This window comes from Lactuca serriola, chromosome 2, assembly GCF_051521515.1.
Source record: "Lactuca serriola cultivar US96UC23 chromosome 2, Lser_US96UC23_V15, whole genome shotgun sequence".
NCBI lineage: Eukaryota > Viridiplantae > Streptophyta > Magnoliopsida > Asterales > Asteraceae > Lactuca > Lactuca serriola.
In genome coordinates, this window is record NC_136409.1 from 81,717,453 (window position 1) to 81,727,822 (window position 10,370).

The window sequence follows — 10,370 nt, forward strand, 5'->3', positions numbered from 1 at the left end:
AGGTTGGGTCAACCGAACCTTGTTTGAATTTCGACATGTTTAAAAATTTTGTAAGCGTTTCATACCAGGCTCTCGGAGCTTGTTTGAGGCCGTACACAGCTTTATCCAGAATATAGCAATGATTTGGATACTTTTCGTTCACGAACCCAAGAGGTTGCTCCACATACACAGTTTCTTCAAGTTCTCCATTGAGAAATGCACACTTGACGTCCATTTGGAAGACCTCAAAGTTTTTGTGAGCAGCATAGGCCAGAAATATTCTAACCGATTCTAGCCTGGCTACTGGAGCAAACATCTCTTCGTAATCTATCCCTTCCTCCTGACAGTATCCCTTGACAACCAGACGAGCCTTGTTCCTTATGACATTTCCTTCCTTGTCCATTTTGTTTCGAAAAACCCATTTGAGACCAACAACTGAAGCATCCGGAGGAGTTGGAATGAGGCGCCAGACTTTGTTCCTTTCGAACTCGTTCAGTTCGTCTTGCATTGCTTGAACCCAATCAGAGTGATCGAGGGCAGTGTTCACTGTCTTCGGTTCAGCTTTTGATACAAATGAGTTAAACATACAAAACTCAACCTTTGAGAATAAGGATGTCTGTTTTGCCTTCAGTTGAGATTGGGTCAAGACCTTTTCAGATACATCACCAACTACTTGAGAGATAGGATGATCTCTGGTCCATTTTGTAAGAGGAGGGTAATTCGGGTCGAAGGTTGGATCTAGTTCAGCATTGATCATCTCTTCGGGCTCAGATTGGCTATCAAAATCAAGCATCATATCATCATGCTCCCCCTCAATTGATGAGTCTTGAGAAACATGAGGTTCAGGGGTTTCTTGCGGTGCTGAAGTTTCAAGCATTGAAGCACCTTCGTTTGGAGGGGCACCTTCGGTTGGAGAGGTACCTTCGGTTGGTGAAGGACCTTCGGGTGAAGTGGTAGAGCTTTGCTCCCCCTGGACTTGTGAGCTTGGCTCCCCCTCGACTGAAGCAATGTTGGTTGGAGAGTCATCAGTGGGCGATACTCCTTCATGCATTCTACTTGCAGCATCTTCGACAATATGCTTCATATGATCTATTTTGTTGTCAGCTGCACCTGCTTCGGAGAGAGAAGCTTTTTCCGGTTCGTCAAAGAGTTACAGAAATCTCTCGTACAAATTGGCGATTGAGACTGTGACTTGGCCAGTTTGAGGAAATATTTCCCCAGCAGTGTCATCTATGGCCTGTAGCTTCTTGACGTAGTTATCGTCAAAGGTCACATAATATGTCTCTTCAATCCTTCTTAATCGTTTGTTTAGGACCCTGTACGCCTTCGATGTGAGTGAGTACCCCAGAAAAATTCCCTCGTCGGCTTTGACATCAAACTTGTTGCGGTGTTCTTTAGAGTTAAAGATGAAACACCTTGAGCCAAAAACGTGGAAAAATTTCACATTGGGCTTCCTGTTGTTTAATATCTCATATGGTGTGAGCGTGAATCGCTTGTTGAGATAGGACCTGTTTTGTGTATAACAAGCAGCAGAAATAGCGTCAGCCCAAAAATAAAGAGGTAAGGAAGCGAAACTTAACATAGTTCGGGCAACTTCACACAAAGATCGGTTTCGTCTTTCGACTATCCCGTTCTGCTGTGGTGTGTAGGGAGCTGAGAAATTATGGCTAATTCCCTTTTCTGCAAGAAACTCTTCAAACTCTCTGTTCTTGAATTCGAGACCATTGTCGCTCCTGATGTTGCGAACGACCTTCTTGAGCTGGACTTCAATTTGCTTGATAAACACTTTCAGCTTTTGAGTTGCTTCAGATTTGAGCTTTAGAAAGAACACCCATGTAAATCGAGAGAAGTCATCAACGATAACAAGAATGTACTTGCTACCACCGATGCTTTCAATAGATGAAGGACCACACAAATCGATATGAAGCAATTCGAGTGGTTCAACAACTTTTGTGTTAATTATGGATGGGTGACTTTGACGACTCTGCTTTCCCATTTCGCATGCAGCACATAAATGCTCTCTGTCAAACTTGAGCAATGGAAGACCCCTAACATGACCTCCAGTGACAAGTCGGTTGATATCTTTGAAATTGAGATGAGAGAGTCTTCTGTGCCACAACCAGCTTTCGTCGGATTGAGCTTTTGATAGCAGACATATGGCTGGGTTTCCTTTGATGGGTTTCATGTTCAGAGGAAACATTTCACCCTTTCGCTCTGACTTCAGAATCACTTTCTTTGTCTTTTTCTCTATGATTTCAGAACCTTCATCATCGAATGAAATTTTGAGACCTGTACCTCCAACAAGCTGAGATACACTGATGAGGTTGTGTTGAAGTCCTTCCACATAGGCCACCTTCCTTATGGTAAAATCACCATTCGTTATCATCCCATATCCCTTTATGGTGCCGAAAGAGTTATTTCCAAACTTAACGTTGCCACCATTTGCAAGAGATCTGTATTCCCTGAGTTCCTCTTTCCTCCCTGTCATGTGACGCGAGCAGCCACTGTCAATGTACCATTCTTCGTCAAACTGCTCATCACTTATAACCTGCAAAAATTAAGCAGATTTAGGAACCCAAAGTTTCTTGGGTCCATGTGAGCTTTTCATGGGAACAGGAATAGTAAGAGAGATGTCAACTAGATATGTTCTTTTAATTAGAGTTGTTTCATCTTTCTTTTTAATTGTAAAGACTTTTATTTTATTGATATTAGGGATGTTCGTTTTGGACTCAGGTTTGGATTCATCGACCTTCTGCTTTCCCTTCTGTTCAGCAGATGAATGAGGTTTTTGAGAACCAACGGAATTAGCGTTAGAGCAAGATGGAGATGAATGGTTGGAAGTAGAAGAACGAGAAGAATTAGGAAGAGAGGTTTTGGATTTTGATGGAGATGTCTTCCTTGCTGATGACTTCAGGTGACCCTTTTGCTTTTGATCGTTGGTGGGGTTAACCTTTGAGTCTTGTTCTCTTTTGACTTCAGAACCGAACCTCTGCGTTCGGTTGGAGTTGTTCTTGGAACCGAACCTTTGGTTTCGGTTGAAATCCTTTTCAGAACCGAACCTTGACTTTCGGTTGGTATCTTCTTGCGAACCGAACCTTGGCTTTCGGTTGGAATTTTCTTGTGAACCGAACCTTGGCTTTCGGTTGGAGGAACTTTCAGGCTTTCGTACAGGATTGTTTTCATACTTCAGATTCTTGTCCTTGTGTGTATAGTATGCGTTCTGGGAGTGCCAGAATTGTTTCCTTTCAGAAAGATTTTTCCTGTATCTTTGGTTCCTCTCTATCTTCTTATCCCTCATCTGCTTAGGTTGATGATGAACGTTCGCTCTTGTTTTTGTTGTCACTTTGACTGATTCCTTTTGAACTTCAGGAGTTTTTCTTTGAGCAGAGGGAGCAGAGGGAATATCTGAAGAAGATTCAGTTTGCTCTGAGGAAGTGGAAGGAGTATCTGATGCAGTTTCGCTTCGAGCTGTAGGTGTTGAAGGAATGTCTTCTTTTGCTAAACGATCATCCTCTTGAGGAATTTCTTTTGTACCACTTGTACTTGGATCACTGAAATTATCAGGCTTGTTCAAGGGTTCAGGTATGTACCTCCCCTTCTTCATCCAGGAGGTTCTTTCAGAAAGACCAACGGTTTCGTTTCCATTATCAATAGGAGCTTCCCAGAAATACTCATCACAGCCATCAGCATTGTCTTCGTTAACAATAGCTGTGAGTTCAGCTGTTTGATGTTCGGTTACTCCAGTCACCTTGTATACTTGATTTGGAGTGGTTCTGACCTTTTGATACACAACAGCCTTTTCTACTAATTTCGGGGACTTTTGTTGGGACAATCTAGCGAATTCCACAGAATTTTCAGAAATAAGATTTTTGTGGTTTTCAGTTTCGCTTTTAACAAATTCTGAGCAGTCAACCGTATCCTCTACAGAAATTTCACTCATGTTTTCGTCCTCGTTAAGCTCAGATGCATTTTCAACATCGATTTTATTTTCTGAGCTTACTTTGGCGTTTAGAGAGTCAAACTTTTGTATGGTTTCGGTTCTCAGTTTAAGTCTGTCATTTTCATCCAAAAGATTTTTGAGCATGTCCTTGTAGTCTTTGGATTTAATGAAGGACTCAATTTTGTCCAGTCCAATTTTATAAGTTGGGTTGACATCATCAGACGATATCACACTCTCACAGTTGTAAGCTTCGGCATCGATTTCATCCTCCTTAAATTCTAGGAAGGGCAAAATCATACGATGGATCTTTTGGCCTATCTCACAATCCAAGTGAAGTTGAGTAATATTGGAATATAAACATTTGGCTATTAAACAAAAAACATTTCGTTGTTTTAACAATTTCAAATTGTCTCTCTGCAAATAAATGTTTTCGTCTTTAACTTTAATTAATTCCGACTCTTTTAACTCAATCCACATTCGCCGCTCCTCACTCTTCGACGCCACCCTGCTTAATTGATCAGTCAGGTTAGAATTGGTGACTCGAGTTTGAGTTAAGCTACTATCTAAATGAGAAATTCTTGTATTAACGTTTTTTAGTTCTTTCTCATATGAGGATGATGGTACTTTAGATGAAATAAAAATAGATTGTACCTTCTTTATCAGTTCATCGAGTTCATTGAACTGTTGGCTGAGTGGTTTGGCCGTAAAGCACATATCCTCCTGCACCTTCGGTCCATTGCTTCCTCCATCGGTGTTGTATCCCCTCATTTGAGACACTTCAGTCACCATGAAGCATTTTCCACCACTGCTTTCCTCCTTAGCCACATATGCCTTTCCATGAGTAGGCTTCCTTACTTCTTCATCTTCTGAGTCAGTAGACCAAACTTCAGTGCTACCGAACTCATCGTCATTGACCGAACCCTGCACAATAAGAGCATTAATAGAAGGGTTAGCGGTAGACTTCTTCTTTCTCAACTCATCCAATCTCTTCTGCAGCACAGCTTCCTCATCATCTCCATTGTCCTTTTCAGCCATTTTCTTAAGAACACAGTCCTTAGCGTAGTGGTTCTTGCCACCACAATAGAAACAGCTTACTCCGGAATCGCCATCTGCTTTCGGTTCCTTTTTGGGCTCCTCAGCCTTCGGTTCATTGTTTGCTTTTTCTAAGCTGTAACTCCCCTGCCAGTTTCGGTTTTTGTTGCTGGGGAATCTCTTCTTTATGAACCTCTTAGGATTGGATACCATCATGGCATAATCCTCAGATGAGAGGTCATATTCTTCCAAGTTGAGCTCTTCATCCTCCACCATAGCTTTACTTTTAGAGAGGAGGGCCAACGAACCAAGACTGGAGACAACATTCTTCTCTTGAACCACAATTTTCTCCTGGGACTTTAGGATACCCACCAGTTTCGCCAAAGAGTATGATTTAAACTGTTCATGGGCTTTGACTGTGGAAACAACTGTTCTCCATTCAGATCGCAGTCCGTTCAAGAAAGTAACCTTTTGTTCGATGAGCTTCCTTTCAATGTCGTGTTTGATTATCTTATGGTATTATAACTCTTTTATAGTTATAATAATGTTTGTAACTTATTTTATCGGCTTATTGGCAATCTATGTAGTGGTTTCGAGATTCGAGCGAAATTGAGGAAATGAAGTATACTAATCCTAGTTTTCAACTTTGACTTAAGTTCCTACAAGACTCGGACCTAATTTATACCACTAGGTCAAGTTCATGAAGTGTGTATATGGTTCATGAAAAGGTGTTCAAGTCAAATAGTGACCCGAATATGGATAATCATTACAATTAAGTAGTTGTATAATTCACATAAAAATGTGAAATCTAAGTATACTGTCCATCGTTTCTAATTGTTTCCAAATTTTCTAGTACATTCTAACATAGCTTCTAGTTACTAAGTCTAGTATGTGTCATGACTATATGTGAAACTAAGTTTAGTCAAATCTAGAACCGACTCGAATTTTTGATGGTTGTCACAACACACTTGACGACTCCATGCCCTGACTTGACGAGTTGGTTCGTTGGATGACAGATTTTTCGGATTTTTGGCCTAAATCAGATTTGGATAATTACCATAAATTATTTTAACTATTAAAGTTCGATTTATCTATTATGGTAATGATTATCCTCATCTAATTTTAAGATAATTATCAAAATTTAAGATAATTACAAGATTATGTGATAAATTATTTTTTTTGTAAAATTTGATTTGATTTTTCTTACCAAGTTAAATGGAATAGGTCAAATTTCATGATAAGATAGGATTATATGAATAATTTAAATTGTTTTAAAATTTGATCTAAAAACTTTTGAAAATTTTCATAACTTGCCCTCAAGTTCTGGAAATTAAAATTTAATTAAAAAGTTTTAATTTTGAAATATTAAATTCTAGAACCCTAGTGTTTTAACAGTCTAAAATACAACCCTTATACTATTATAATATTAAAATCTTAATACTTATATATATGTATAAGATGAGTCAGTTTTACCGTTAGTAGGCATCATTCACGAAGTTGGTCTATAAGGGGTGTTTAAGGAAGCGGCCTGTAAAATGACCGACATTGGGTATCCATTCTTACCCACCGCACTCTTGACTGGTCGAGGGTCATTAGCCGAATGGATAGGACATGAAATTAATTCCTCATTAATAAGTATAATGAAAGTTATAAAGTAACTAAATGTTTTCATAAATTCTCAATCTTAGTTACTTTAGGAAAAAATGTGAAAACGATGCTATTCCATGAATTACTCTTTGCACCTTGTCAAAGTCGTTAGTGGAGCGTGTGTGATTAACCGGCACACTAACTTGGACTAACAAGGGTGGCAAAGGGTAGCTCGAGAATTATCACAAATCAATGGAGTGTGTGTGGTAAACTGACATATTGATTAGGTGGTAAATGACTCGAGAGTACCAAACTAATTTGCATGGTTATTCACACCTTGTTTGTGATCCTCGGTATCCCAGTCAAAAGCTTGAATAGCATATTCGAGATTCAACATGCCATAGAAAAGTTCAATGAATCTCAAAAGAATCTACGAATTTCATTTCATTTAAAACATAAGTGTTGTGACAACCCGAAATTTCCATTTGTATGAACTTTATCTATTCAATAGAAGCTAGTCCAGTTTCAGTGATTTTCAGACTTTTCCGAATAAGTTTGTGTACATTAGGGTTTACGTTTAAGGAGATATCAGGAGAGTGGATGCTCCTGGTTTTGTGAAATTTGAGCATTCCAAGTTTCATAATGTTATAGTCCAATATCAGGAATAAAAATATTTTCTGCCAAAATATTTCAGGACTATAAATAGATTTCTGAATTAAATTAATTCATTATTCACATTTCCAAATAGAGAAAAGCCATTTTCTCTCTCACGGATCTTCGGGTTTTCATCCCAGATTGTGAGTCTACTTTCCTAGATGTGTTTTATTACTTGTTTTATGATTTATAACATAGATTACATGTCTAAAATACAAGATCCGGGAGCTTACGGCCCAAGAACGTTCTTGGGGTGTAAACTCCAAAACAAGGCTTAAAAGCTACCTAGTCCCATTTCCTTGTTAGGCAACTAGTTAAGGACTTAATATATAAACATTAGAGGCTAGAAATCAATCAAGAACCACTAGTTATAGGAGTTTACGGCCAAGGATATCTCTTGGGCCGTAAACCCCTTTTTCAAGGGCTATAAGTGCCCTAAATCACCCCTAAGGCTCTAAGACTATTACCATTTGATACTTGTAACTTGAATGGGGAGTATATGACATAAAAATCATCCCTTAAAGGAAGTTTACGGCCAAGGAACATCACTTGGGCCGTAAACTCCAAGTGAAGGCACAAATGAGTGCCTAATGTCCCCTTTAGCCTTAGACAAAAACATAGAAGCTATCCTACATGTGCAAGTGACGTAAATGAATTAAAACCAACACCCCATAGGAGTTTACGGCTGTAAACTCTAGGGGATATGGTCTTTAGGCCGTAAACTCCTCTATGGAGCATTCTAGGGCCTTAAACTACTTCAAGAATTATTCCACAAGTGCTAGGCTTATTCTAGGATTAATATAGCACCTTAAAACACCCAAAACCACCAAGTGGGGAGTTCACGGCCGTAAACTCAAGGGTTTACGACCATAAACTCCAAAGGTGGGGTTTTTTGGGTGGTGAACTCTTATATAAGGCCTTTGGAAGCTTCAAACCCTTTTGTCTTGTCCCATAGCAACTTAGATGCAACCATTAGGACCTTTAACACTTATGCAAAGTGTTTTACATGTTCCTAAATGTCCTAACTTATTTTATTAAGTTATTATTTGGCTAGTTAGTTACATATATGCTTATTATATGATAACTAGGCTCGTGCGTGTAAACAAGTCTCCGTTTGCCACCTAGCACGGTATCCGATACTACAGTCCAATCAACTCACCACAAGTGAGTTCATACCCCTTTAATCAACCTTTGAAATGCTTTTAAATGTTTTAAATACTTTATGGGGGGATACAAGTTAAATACTTACAGTTACTGCATCAATCACATGTGATTGCATTAATCACATGTGATTAATAACTAGAAAACCAATGATTTATTCACTGTTCAAACTGTTTATCAAATCGTTTCACTTCAAAATGTTTTACAAACTCTTTTACTTATCAAATGCTTTTATTAAACTTTAGTTTATTCCTTATAAAATTGCATGCCCATATATGTATAGATATATAAGTAATGTTTAAAGGGCTTAGGAAGGCCATCCGCCCTATTTCCTTTTCGCGCCTTGAGATGTGGTCTGGTGGGATTTCGGGTGACCATCCGAAGGTCGTTTCAATATTAGTTATATATCATATATACATGTATAGACATAAAAGTACTTCTATATTCATACTTCTCAGTGCATCATTAGTAAGTTACCGTCGGGGTAACACAGGAACATATACAACTATACTAGAAACAGAATATATAGAACTATACTAGAAGGAGAACATATACAATTATGCTAGAAACAGAACATATACAACTATACTAGAAACAAAACATATACAACTATACTAGAAACAGGAACATATACAACTATACTAGAAACAGAACATATACAACTATACTAGAGCGAGAAACATTACATATACATGAACACGTTAACAATTGTGATCCACTGTGTCGGAGCATGCCTTAAATGTCATGGCCCGAGTTGTAGCCAGAATTCTCTTGGAGGGAGAGCATGAGTTTGCGTATAGATCTATACTGGATTGACTATCCTACACCTTGCTGCTAGCTACAGCCGGACCTGCAGGTCTGCGGGTGCCAAACGTCATTCCGTTATTACGACCATTCATTATGTCGTTGTTACCAGTCGATAGCATGGTGTAATTTATCACATTATACCTTAATATAAATCCGGTTTAAGGTAGTTAGTACAGCAGTAGTTCCTATTATACAAAACTACAGTACTACAATGATTTACCCATTACATATTTTAGTGATAACCTCACTTAAGCATTAATGTACAAACTATATTTTATTAAATGATAGTTACACTTGGGAAATTACACACTGTTACAAAAAAAGAGTATACAAAACAGTTAAGCCTTGGTAGAAGGTTACTTTAATAGAAAATATAGATTTTTCTGAGAGATTCAAACTTTTACAAACACTTTCAACCACTTACTTACATTTTTACAAACTTATACATTGAGACAAGTTCAAAGGTTTTTGACAACAAACATTGACACTAAAATACTTATGAACTCACCAGCTTAATGCTGATAAACTCTTTCAAAATAACTTGTATTCTCAGGTCATCAGTAGACAGGTACCGAGGCCAGCTTTTGAGAAGATGGAGCGTATTCAAGACTCATCTTATTATTTTGATTTACATTATTTTGGTGTCTATAACTATACAGAACACGCTCGTATTAAAATTATATATTTAATGCAATGGATGATGTTGTTTGCTTATTTACATTTACTGTGTTGTGATACTATACATGACGTCCTCCGCCCCAGAACGTTTCCGCCGTTCTTGGTTTTGGGGTGTGACAAGTGTTCATTTCGTTTTTCATGGTGGAAATTGGTAAATCGTCATTTACCTACCTTCATATAATTTGCAATTGGACTACTACATCCCACTTCCGAATTGTGAATTATACTTTTGGCTCCTAACCATAATATTTTATTTGGGTGTTATATTAAGGATTACTAATCTAATATAAACTTTGTTCCTTTTCTTTTTCAGATGTCTAGCTCAAACACCACTTCTAGCACGAACCCCTCGAGCTCTTCTTCTCTTATGAACATTTGTGGGAGGGTCACCTTCGATGGGTCCAATTTCAATGATTAGATCCACAACATTCACATGGCCATTCGATACGAGGAGAAGGAATACTTCCTTGACGAAAAGATCAAATAGATAGATGAAACTAAAGCTTCCGCTAAAGAAATAGCTGAGTATAGA